Below are 12401 nucleotides of genomic sequence, written 5' to 3'. Positions count from 1 at the left end.
AAACGTATAATTTAAGGTAAGATTGTTTTGGCTTTATAGCGGTTCTTAAAGTTATTTTCCAGCTAAAGTTAGTTTTGATTGATTCGCTTCCGTCGCAACGATCATTTGTTATTAAATTAGGGGCCACTAAGACGACACCATTCTCTCTACACAAACTTTAAACACGAACCTGTGAGAAACGCTGATGGCGTTCACATGCGCATTAAGAATTGGTTCTATAGTTATGTGTGTTTGAATATATGTGCGCAGGTTTGGAATTCCCTATAGACCAAGCCTAAACAAAGTACTGGTGTTTCCTTATAATTTTTGATACAGAATTTTATTTTATTTTATCAATTCGGGGTAGGTACGCGAATTGAGTTTTCCCGACGACGCTTTATCTGTAGAGTGGTAAAGGGATCCTCCATAGGGAGAGACTAGTTGGCACTTCAGCACTGCGTTGACATCGGGTTCAGGCGAAGGTCCTTCGTCAGATCTGGATACGGCCTGGATGCGGCAGGCTGCGGGAAAACCTCGGGATAAACAAAGACACTAAAATTAGCGTAGATGCCATAACGAGTACATCAGGATTTATGGGAAGTGTTCCCCGTTCCAGCTGACCTAATCTATGCAGCCTAACATTGAATTATAGAAGTCTATAATGTATTATGTGAATGCTAGGTCAAAGAATTGTGTATTTAATCTAGCTTTGAACTGACAGAGTGTGTCTGCTTCCCGGACAATGGTAGGAAGACTGTTCCAAAGTTTTGGTGCTAAATAGGAGAAGGATCTACCGCCAGCAGTCGATTTTGATATTCTAGGTATTATCAACTGGCCGGAATTTTGAGATCGCAATAGACGTGAAGGACTATAATGCGTTAAGAGCTCGCTCAAGTACTGTGGAGCTAAACCATTTAGTGCTTTGTAAGTAATCAGCAATATTTTAAAATTGATGCGATGTTTAATAGGGAGCCAATGCAGTTTTGACATAACTGGGCTAATATGGTCATTTGGTAGTTTGTTTATTAAGCGTGCAGGGCAACCACCCAGTAGAGCATTACAATAATCTAGCCTTGAGGTCATGAACGCATGAACTAATTGTTCCGCATTTGTCAATGAGAGCATATGGCGTAATTTAGATATATTTTTAAGATGGAAAAATGCGGTTTTACAGATACTAGACACGTGACTTTCAAATGAAAGATTGGTATCAAAGAGCACACCCAGGTTCCTAACCGACGACGAAGACTTAACAGAGCAGCCATCAAGTGTGAGACAGTATTCTAGGTTATTACATGAGGAAGTTTTTTGTCCAATAATTAGAATCTCTGTTTTTTCAGAATTTAGAAGTAGGAAATTACGAGTCATCCAATTTTTTATATCAGCTATGCATTCCGTTAATTTTGTGAATTGGTAAGTTTCATTAGGTTTTGAAGAAATATAGAGCTGAGTATCGTCGGCATAACAGTGAAAGCTAATTCCATGTTTCCTAATGATATCTCCTAATGGTAGCATGTACAGAGTGAACAGCAGCGGTCCTAGTATTGAACCTTGTGGTACGCCATACTGAACTTGTGATCGATAAGACATCTCTTCATTTACTGCTACAAACTGATAACGGTCAGATAAGTATGATTTAAACCATGCTAGTGCAATTCCACTAATGCCAACATAGTTTTCTAGTCTATTTAAAAAAATGTTGTGGTCAATGGTGTCAAATGCAGCACTAAGATCGAGTAACACTAATAGAGAGATACAACCACGATCGGATGATAAGAGCAAATTTGTGACTCTAATGAGAGCAGTCTCAGTACTATGGTACGGTCTAAACCCGGACTGGAAATCCTCGCAGATATCATTTTTTTCAATAAAGGAACACAGTTGTGAAGATACTGTTTTTTCTAATATCTTTGACAGAAAAGGTAGATTCGAGATTGGCCTGTAATTGACTAATTCTGTTAGGATCAAGTTGCGTTTTTTAACAAGCGGTTTAATCATAGCCAGCTTAAAGTTTTTTGGTACGTATCCTAGAGACAAAGACGAATTAATGATATTAAGAAGAGGATCTATGACCTCTGGAAGCATCTCTTTCAGTAGCTTAGTCGGTATAGGGTCTAACATACATGTTGTAGATTTAGATAATTTAACGAGTTTAGTAAATTCTTCCTCTCCTATAGCAACGAATGAATCAAATTTTTCCTCAGGGAGACTACAATGCACTGCCTGATGCGATACTGTAGTAGACGGTTGCATAGTTATAATTTTGTCCCTGATATTATCAGTCTTATAAGTGAAGAAGTTCATAAAGTCATTACTGCTGTGTTGCTTGGAAACTTCGGTGCTTGAAGCTTTCTTTTTCGTTAGTTTAGCCACTGTTTCAAATAAATACCTAGGATTATGTTTATTTTCTTCTAATAGGGTTGTAAAATAAGCAGATCTAGCAGCTTTTAAAGCCTCTCTGTACGTAATCGAGCTCTCTTTCCATGAAATGCGAAATACCTCTAGCTTTGTTTTCTTCCAGTTGCGCTCTATTTTTCTGGCTGCTCTCTTAAGGGCCCGAGTGTGCTCGTTGTACCACGGCGTTGGACTATTATCTTTAATCTTCTTTAAGTGCAACGGAGCAACTGTGTCTAAAGTGCTGGAAAAGAGAGAGTTAAAAGTTTCTGTTGCAATATCTAGTTCTTCTAAGCTATCTGGGATGCTGAGATGATGAAACTGATCAGGAAGATTATTAATAAAGCAGTCTTTAGTGGCAGAAGTAATAGGTCTAACATATTTGAAACACGGAGTTGGCTTTGCAGCCTTGGCTAAATGTAATTTACACAAGACTAGATAATGATCTGAGATGTCATCGCTCTGCTGCAGAATTTCAACGGCATCAACATCTATTCCATGTGATAATATTAGATCTAGAGTATGATTACGACAATGAGTAGGTCCTGACACGTGTTGTCTAACTCCAGTTGAGTTTACAATGTCTTTAAATGCCAAACCCAATGCATCTTTTTCATTATCGATGTGTATATTAAAATCAGCAACAATTAGTATTTTATCTGCAGTCAATATTAATTCTGATAGAAAGTCCTCAAATTCTTTGATAAAATCTTTATGGTGCCCTGGTGGCCTGTATACAGTAGCCAACACAAATCTCAAACGTGATTTATCATTTATACTATATATTTTGACATTAAGCACCAACACTTCAAAATAAGTATATTTAAAACTTGATTTCTTAGTGGTTTTGAAAATATTTCTATAAATTACAGCAACACCACCCCCTTTGCGTTTCAGACGAGGCTCATGTTTATAACAGTAATCTTGCGGGGTGGACTCATTTAAAGTAATGTAATCGTTTTGTTTTAGCCAGGTTTCTGTCAAACACAGCACATCTAGATTATAGTCTGTAATCATATCATTAACAATGAGTGCTTTTGAAGTAAGCGATCGAATATTCAGCAACCCAAGCTTTAGCATTTGCTCATCTGTATTATAGCTGTTTTTTATTTGTTGAACATCAATTAAATTTTTAACCTTAGATGGGTTTAAACGTTTTTTTTGGATTTCCAAATTCGGGGAACAGACACAGTCTCTTTATGATGATAGCTAGGTGAAAGAGGCTCTATGTGATGGGATGTATCTGACGTCTCAGGTTACGACTGTAACCTATGTTCCCTGAGAACGGAACGAGACACTGCGTCAGAACGCTATGGGGAACGCCTCGAACCGGTGTCGGAAACGCTTGACAGCCTATGACATCATCACTAGTGCGACCCGGAAGTATAAAAGGAGCGCCTTGCAAACATGACATTCACCTTATCGTCTGAAGGGACTGTTAGGCAGGCAGGCCCGAGGCATGGCAAAAATACGCAGTGTCTCATTCCCTGTTCTCAGGGAAGAGAGGTTACAGTCGTATCCTGAAACGTTCCCTTTCGAAAGGGAACTCGCATTCTGTTGAATGATGCTTTGGGGAACGATATACCCACGCCGCCATGCTAAGGGGAGTGCATGCCCATTGGCAGTGACAACTGTCAGAACCAGCAAATTCAAATGAAATGACAGCATTCCCTATGGTCATAGCCAAAGCTATACATTCCACAGGAAAACCTCAATAAACATTGTTTAATGAAAAGCCTACCTGGGCCTGCTCAAGGGCCTAGGACCACAGATTCAAATTTATAAAGGGTCCCTTCTAGGGAATTTGGCTAGGGAACCCGAAGGAGCCCCAGCCAATCATTATTCAGGGGAACATACTCACCCGAAATGCCACCAGGAAGGCCTGACCTGGCATCACTTACATTGGACATTTCAGTCTGGCCAAATTCCTGTCTGTCCGAAGACAGAGCCTCTGGACACTTGCCTTTAGATAAGGCATGCAACCCGAGGGACTGCGAAGCTGACAGTGAACCACTCGGCCCGGATCTCAGAGACGGGGTATCCAGGAGAGCATGACTCAGCATAGCGCTTACAACCCTTGCCAGCGAGGGAAGTTTCTCTGCTTGATCCACAGATCTACCCAGCACTCGTGTTTCAAAGCACTAAGGATCTAACTGGGAGGCCTCACGAGAGGCCTACGACCGTCTAACCAGACTCAGGAGTCTGCGTACTCATAGTGACCCTCAGGGAGGCCTGGTGAGGCCTACTACCTGATAACCACCATATGTGAATTCGCCTTCAGGGAGGCCTAGTGAGGCCTACTACCTGATAACCACCATATGTGGGAACTCACCTTCAGGGAGGCCTGGTGAGGCCTACTACCTGATAACCACCATATGTGGAAACTCGCCTTCAGGGAGGCCTGAAGAGGCCTACTACCTGATAGCAAGCTAAACAACTGGTTGCTATGAACCCTGAATCCGTGAGTCAGTCCCAGGGCGGCCTGCTGAGGCCAGCCAGTCCTGGGGCTCACTCTCGGAGCAGCCTGTTAAAGCCAGCCTCCTAAAAGTCTTCTTATGTGAGAAACTAACTGCCATAAACCAGAGAGGTTGGGGACTGAACTACATGCTGGCCCGATAAGGCCAACCGCCTGACAGTGGTCAAACCTATTTGGCTGATCGTAATCGGGGCTCGCCTCCAGAGAGGCCCACTGAGGCCAATTTTCTGATTGGCCAGTCAAATAACAGTTGAGCACCCCATGATGGGGCTCAGGGTCAGGTAGGCCTGCTAAGGTCAGAGCCTGACCATCAAGACTGCTGTTTGTATACCCGTCACTCTAGACCCACTTAGAGGATTAAAGAGGCCTACTAGGCCTGAAGCAATTCAGTGCTGTCAGCCATCTTCACACTGCTGGGGACTCGCCTATCAGGGAGGCCTGGTCGGGTCTACTAGCTGATAGCAAGTCTATTCTGCTACAAACATACACTGTTGGGAACCAAACTACACCAACATAACTACTGGGCCCACCCACAGGAGGCCTAATACGGCTAGCTACATGGTCGTGCCTATAATGTATGTCCCACAATGTTGGGACTCACCTCCGAGGAGGCCTTTTAAGGCCTACTACCCATCAGTGAGTCTACTGCCCGAACTACTAAGGCCAACCACCAGAGGTAAGCTGGCCTCAAGAGCCCTCTTGGGGGCTGCCTGGGCAAGGAGGCCTGCTGAGGCCTGCCACCTAATTGCGCAGCCTTTGTTGGCAGATAAGCCCCAGAGTCAGGGGCCTACCATCAGTACGCATGGGCGTCAGCTCATGGCAATGCTCTGGCTTCACGGGAGCGTACTTCGAAACCAAAAAAGGAAGTGAAGGTTAGAACTTCCCGCTCGACCCGAGCCAAAGTGGTGCGAGGTAGAATAATACAGAACTGTGGGTTACTCACTACCTACCCTGTATCAACAGCGGAGTACTATCACCTAACCCTGAGATTCAACAGGGTTCGAGCCTACCAGTGGCTCTAGGGGTAACAGAACCTTATCTGCGCCCAGCCTAGGGAAGTGGGGCTTGATTGCAAGCCTCCCACCTACAACCCATTGCTCAAGCAGGTAGCTCAGCGAGCTGAGTGGAGCCTATTCTGGCGTCCTGGGTCCATATACTAGTTCTGCACGGCGGGGTCGGGCAAACAACAAACCAGTCTCTTCGTGAGGCAAAAGATGGCCTAAACCCTGCAAAAAAAAAAAAAAAAAAAACTATTGTACCGGGGAGCCCTTATTGTAGGCCTAACCCTAGGTCTTTACTACTCATGCCTCTGCACCAACCTGCATGACTTTTCTCACCCCCAAATGCAGAGAAGGGGGCGGGCCTTGACCGAACGAGGAGGCTGTCATATTGGGATACTTAAAAAGCTTACATTCACACAGTGAAGGGCCAGAGGCAGAAATGCTTTAGCAGAACGCCTCCAGTAGCCCTAGTATAGCCTAGGCCAGCTACTACGGAGTCCCTAGTGAGGGCCAGCCTGTTAGCATAGATCTGCCTGAGGGCTCAAATTTTTTTTTTAAAACGCTCAGTCTGTATGAAAATCTAAACAAAGCTCAGGGGAGCGATGTACTCAGGACCAAACAATGTCAGACGGCCCCGTGGGCTGGACATAAGATCTATCTGAAGCTCCAGCGTCAGTCTACACTCCAAAACCCAGTTGTTTTTTTTGGGAGGAGACAAACTACTCTACCCCGAGGTGGCTAATAGCCCAAGGGCTAACACAGATGTGCATCAGAAATAAAACAAGCGGCAGCATAAAACACTTCCATTCTTTCTAGAATGACTTTCTGCCACTTAACGTTGCACTAACATTCCCAGCCCCAGGCCTGATGTAAGAAACGCCTGGGGAGTCGGGAAGAGAGGAGAGGGCTGAGATGTAACACGCCCTCTGGGAAGATGATCCATCACCGACGCTGCATGCGTTTGTGCTGGATCACCTCCCTCAGGTCCCTCTTCTTGCGGGAGTCACGCCTCTTCTGCGACCTGCTCCTCTATGGAGGGGGCGCACGAGAGGCGACACTGGCTCTCTGGCCCTATCTACGATCCTCAGAACGTGAAGGGCCAGGCCCTCCCGCCTATCTGGGCATGGATCCAGATCTCAGCAGTATACTGAGATATACATCCCTGCCCCCTGGTCGAGATCCCCCAGCAGGTCGGCCTGGTACACCTGCAACACCGCCATGGTGTGCAGGGCAGCACCGGCCTGACCCGCTGCCGTGTATGCTCTGCCATTCAAACGTGCTGTGGTCTTCAGCAGTTTGGATGGCAGGGTTGGAGCTCTCAGTGTCGACGCCCGCCCAGACACAAGATAGTTTGCAAACGTCTCGTCATTAGGCAGCAACGACACATACCCATGCTCTCCGATCCCATCAACATCAGCAAAACTAGCCCGCTGATGTCGGTGGATCCGGGCAGGGTATGGGTTCTTCCATGCCCTCTCGATCTCCGTGTGAAGATCAGGAAGGAATGGAAGGCTCGCCTGAGCTGGTGGTCTATGGCCAGGGAGAAACCGATCGTCAAGCCTGCCCCCTTTTTTTTTTTTTTTCTTACCGTAATCCTTCAGCGTTTACAAACAGAACAGTCCCTGAAGACGAAAAAGGTGAATGTCATGTTTGCAAGGCGCCCCTTTTATACTTCCGGGTCGCGATGATGACATCATGGGCTGTCGCAGGTCAATAGGATTGCCATGATTCGATAGCAGTTTCAGACACCTGTCACGCATGTGGTGTTCCCCAAAGCATCATTCGACGCAGTGCGAGTTCCCTTTCGAAAGGTAACTAACATTATACTTTAGTTACCTGTTTTCTCGTCTAAGGTTTCCAACAATAGATGCTTTGTTGAAACGGTTCACATTCAGCTGGACTTGTTTCCAAGTTTCACTAATGGTCATCCCATGCACAAGAACCAGTGTAGCTCATATTATTAAGGGACAAATGTCCATGTCATCTAATATTCAACAACCTGTTAAAACAGGTGAAGAGTTTCGAGAAATGTGTCTTTGTTTTGAGAATTTAAGTAATGGAGTTTGGGCTCACAGAATTACTTTTAGTGTGTTAGCAATTAAGAAAATAATTAGCACATGGTCTAATTTCTCTATAAGAAGGATCTACTTCTGCCTGGATGCAGAAAGGATATATTTGTCATTTTCCTGTGAACTTTTGGTACTACTTTATTCTGCATAGTACACCATTCAATCTTGCACAGCACAAATGAAAAACATCACACCAACAAACTCAGACAGATGAACATAATCGCACAATTACACACATTCACTTCTGACTCAGATATTTAGCTGTTCAGGCAGCTGGGGTTTTCTGGAGGTCCAGCCTCTAACACTTCCTGTGTGGTGGGCAGAGGTAACAAAACCCATGATCTCTTGTTAAAGTTTGGAGTCAGGGGACACATTTAAGACACATTAAGTGTTGGAAAACCCTCCATTTTTTACTTCCACATCCGATCACAGACCTTTCACACACTTGTTTCCGCAGCATTGGGAAAACCATTGAATGTACACCCAGTTGTAACCTGGAATACAGCCAAATGTTGCGGCAGAATACAATTAAATCATGAGTAGGATGGTTGGACTGGGAGCACTGCTAGTAACCTAGTCTGGGGACAGTAAGAAGGGTATAAAACTTGACCTGACACAATAAAAATAATGACCTGAAACATCAAATGAGGTTATTAGACAGGACCACTAAATCCATCCATCCTTCAAATATGACAAGAAGAAAAGAAAAGGTGCACTGGCACAAATGTATAAAATACATTTATGTAGTAAATGTATCAACATAGGAATCACAATTAACAGACACATATAGTGATTCTTGCCAGTTAAAATAATGTTTCAAAACATGCCCAGATTGCTGTGACCCAATGTAAAATCGGCACCCTGAACCAAAGCCACTGATGGTGTGCATAAATTCTGAATCACTCTGGGTTTTACTTTTTACAACGGTTAGTGCTTGTACTCAAGTTTGATTAACCAATAGTGCTCATATACAGTCTAACATACTAGGAAGTTTCACATTTTGTACTAATGCACATACTGATATATCAAACCTATACTCACTCACACATAAACTCACTATATGTTATCACGATTGTTTCAGCTGCATTGTTTGCTTATTATAAGCTTCGTATATCTTTCTGTTTTGTTCATTATTTACTATCATTCCTTGTTGTTTATACTGCTAAATATAGCTTACTCAACATCACACATTAACCCAACATCGCTAGCTTCAATCTAAATCGATATTGCTAGCACAACACGCTAGTAATTCGCTAGCCTGTTAGTGTGCCATCTGTGCTCTCTTTATTTATTTATTTAGTTTTTCTTTCGTGCGCTCGTGCCTTTTACGAGTTCATCAAACAACTTAGGTGAGTAATATCAGTCAACAAACACGGTGAGTCATGTCATCTTCTTCTCTTATTGTCACTTGCACTTCATGTAACATGTATAGCATGTATTCCCTGTCAGCACAGGATTTACATGTAATAAATGCAGGGAGATAGTCAGGCTGGCGGAGAAGATTTCAGAACTAGAGACATGCATCCAAACTTTAATCGAGGTTAATTGTAAGAGTGCAAGGGCTTTAGATACTGCTTTGGATGCGACTAGCTTAGTGAACTCTGTACATTTTTTGGTTCCGGCTGTAGAGCCCGTGCAGCAGGGCAATTGCGTGACGGTGAGGCGCTGTAGTCGCGGGACAAAACAGCACTCTTTTGTTCCGATTACCATAACAAATAAATTCTCCCCACTCAGTGAAACACCCACTGTGAATCCTGTTGAATGTGCCCTAGTTATTGCCGATTCTATTACATGGAAAGTGAAAATAGAGACACGAGCCACCATAGTCACATGTTTGCTGGGAGCCAGAGCACCTGACATCAAAGCAAATTTAAAAGTGCTGGCTAATGCTAATCGTAAATTCTCTAAGATTATGATTCACGTCAGCACTAATGATGTTTGTCTCCACCAGCTGGAGATCACCAAAATTAACGTTAAAGAGGTGTGTGAACTCACAAATACGATGTCAGGCACTGTAATTTGCTCTGGCCACCTTCCTGTTCGCAGGAGTGATGAGATACTTAGTAGATTGTCCTCACTCAATGGCTGGCTGTCTAAGTGGTGTCCGCAAAATAATATAGAATTCATAGACAATTGGAAAAGTTTTTGGGGCAGACCTGGCCTGTTGAAAAGAAATGGTATTCATCCCTCCTGGAATGGTGCTGCTCTTCTCTCTAGTAATATGGCACATAGTCTTAGAGCTCAAACATGAATTGGGGCTCAGGTCAGGAAGCAGACAGACTGGCTAAACCGACCGTCTGCTAGCTGTCTCACGTCACTGAGGTCAGATAAATCACATCACATAGAGACTCTTTCACCTAAATATCATCATATAGAGACTGTGTCTGTTCCCCCGAATTAGGACATACAAAAAACTTCCAAACCCATCTAAGGGTAAAAATTGAATTGATGTTCAACAAATAAAAAACAAATATAATACAAATGAGCAAATGATAAAGCTTGGGTTGCTGAATATTCAATCCCTTACTTCAAAAGCACTTATTGTTAATGATATGATTACAGACTATAATCTAGATGTGCTGTGTTTGACAGAAACCTGGCTAAAACCAAACGATTACATGACTTTAAATGAGTTGGTAACATTTCATAATAACGTTCAGTTGCAAGTCATTTATAATTGGTTAGGTAATGATGAACTAATCATTTACAAAAATTCATAAATGATTAGCAAGTGATATACTAACATTTTATGTATGTTTTGTAAATTCCGTTACAAGTCATTTACAAGTGATTAGTAAATTATTAACTAATTATTTATGAAACATGACTATGCGTTCATAAATGATTAATAAGTGATATGTTAATTATTGTATGTTTTGTAGATTCAATTATAAGTAATTTACAATTGATTAGTTAATGATTAACTAATCATTTGCAAAACATGAATATGTGTTTCATAAATGTTTCCAACACCGTGGAACAATCACATTATTTCATCTTAAAAATATATCTAAATTATGTCATATGCTCTCAATGAAAAATGCAGAACAGTTAGTTTATGCTTTCATGACATCAAGGCTAGATTATTGTAATGCTATTATGGGTGGTTGCACTGCACACTTAATAAACAAACTACAGCTGGTCCAAAACGCAGCAGCTCGAGTTCTTACCAGAACCAGGAAGTATGACCATATTAGCCCAGTTCTGTCAACACTGCATTGGCTCCCTATTAAACATTGTATACATTTTTAAATATTGCTGATGTCTTACAAAGCACTAAATGGTTTAGCTCTGCAGTACTTGAGCAAGCTCTTAACGCATTATAATCCTTCACGTCTATTGCGATCTCAAAATTCCGGCCAGTTGACAATACCTAGAATATCAAAATCAACTGCTGGCGGTAGATCCTTTTTTTCATTTAGCACCAAAACTTTGGAACACTCTTCCTAACATTGTCCAGGAAGCAGACACACTCTGTCAGTTCAAATCTAGACTAAAAACACATATCTTTGGCCTAGCATACACATAACACATGACTTCTATAATTCAATGTTAGGCTGCATAGTTTAGGTCAGCCGGAACCGGGAACACTCCCCATAAATCCTGATGTACTGGTTACATCATAAGAAGGATAGCATCTATGCTAATATTAGTCTCTCTGTTTATCCGAGGTTTACCGCAGTCCACCGGATCCAGGCCGTATCCAGATCTGATGAAGGACCTGCACCTGGACATGAAGCCAACGCAGTCCTGAAGTGTCAAACAGTCCCTCCCCTGTTTACTGAAGTCAGCCGGATCCCGGCCGTATCCAGATCAGATGGTGGACCTGTACCTGGACCCATCCATGACGCATCCCTGAAGTGCCAGCCTCAGCAGCCCTGTGAAGGCCTCATCGGCATGACAGCCATCGGCACTGATCCTCAACAAACTCATCTCCATACCGACGTGATGACTCCGACCTCCAACCAGATGGAACTGGATAAATATTCTTATTGTTCTGATCCAATCTGACTTCTGACCTGTAATGCTGCCTCGATCATCATCATACACTGTTCATACACAGAGGAGAACTGAGCGACTGACTGATTCTGGGTTCTCCCAAGGTTTTTTTATCCATTCTGTCACTGATGGAGTTTTGGTTCCTTGCCACCTTGGCTTTTGGCTTGCTTAGTTAGGGACATTTAATATTCAACAATATTATTGATCTGCCTTACTTAAGGTGGACGATGATGCAATTTTCTTCTAGAAACAAACTTTGTTTTATTTTCATGTTATCACTGTAAAGCTGCTTTGATATAATCTTTATTGTAAAAAGCGCTATATAAATAAAGGTGACTTGACTTGACTGATAGCCTAGACTGAGTGTTAGTGGTGGGGGGTTTTCTGTGACCCTTTTTGTGGGTTACATTGTTAAGTCAGTACAACTGACAAGTGATTGTCTTTATGAGTGCATCATTGAATCATTCACTCAACCAATTTGTT

Source organism: Abramis brama (assembly GCF_963993115.1).
Source record: "Abramis brama genome assembly, chromosome: 10".
In the NCBI taxonomy this organism is placed as follows: Eukaryota; Metazoa; Chordata; class Actinopteri; order Cypriniformes; family Leuciscidae; genus Abramis; species Abramis brama.
This window is presented reverse-complemented; position numbering follows the sequence as displayed.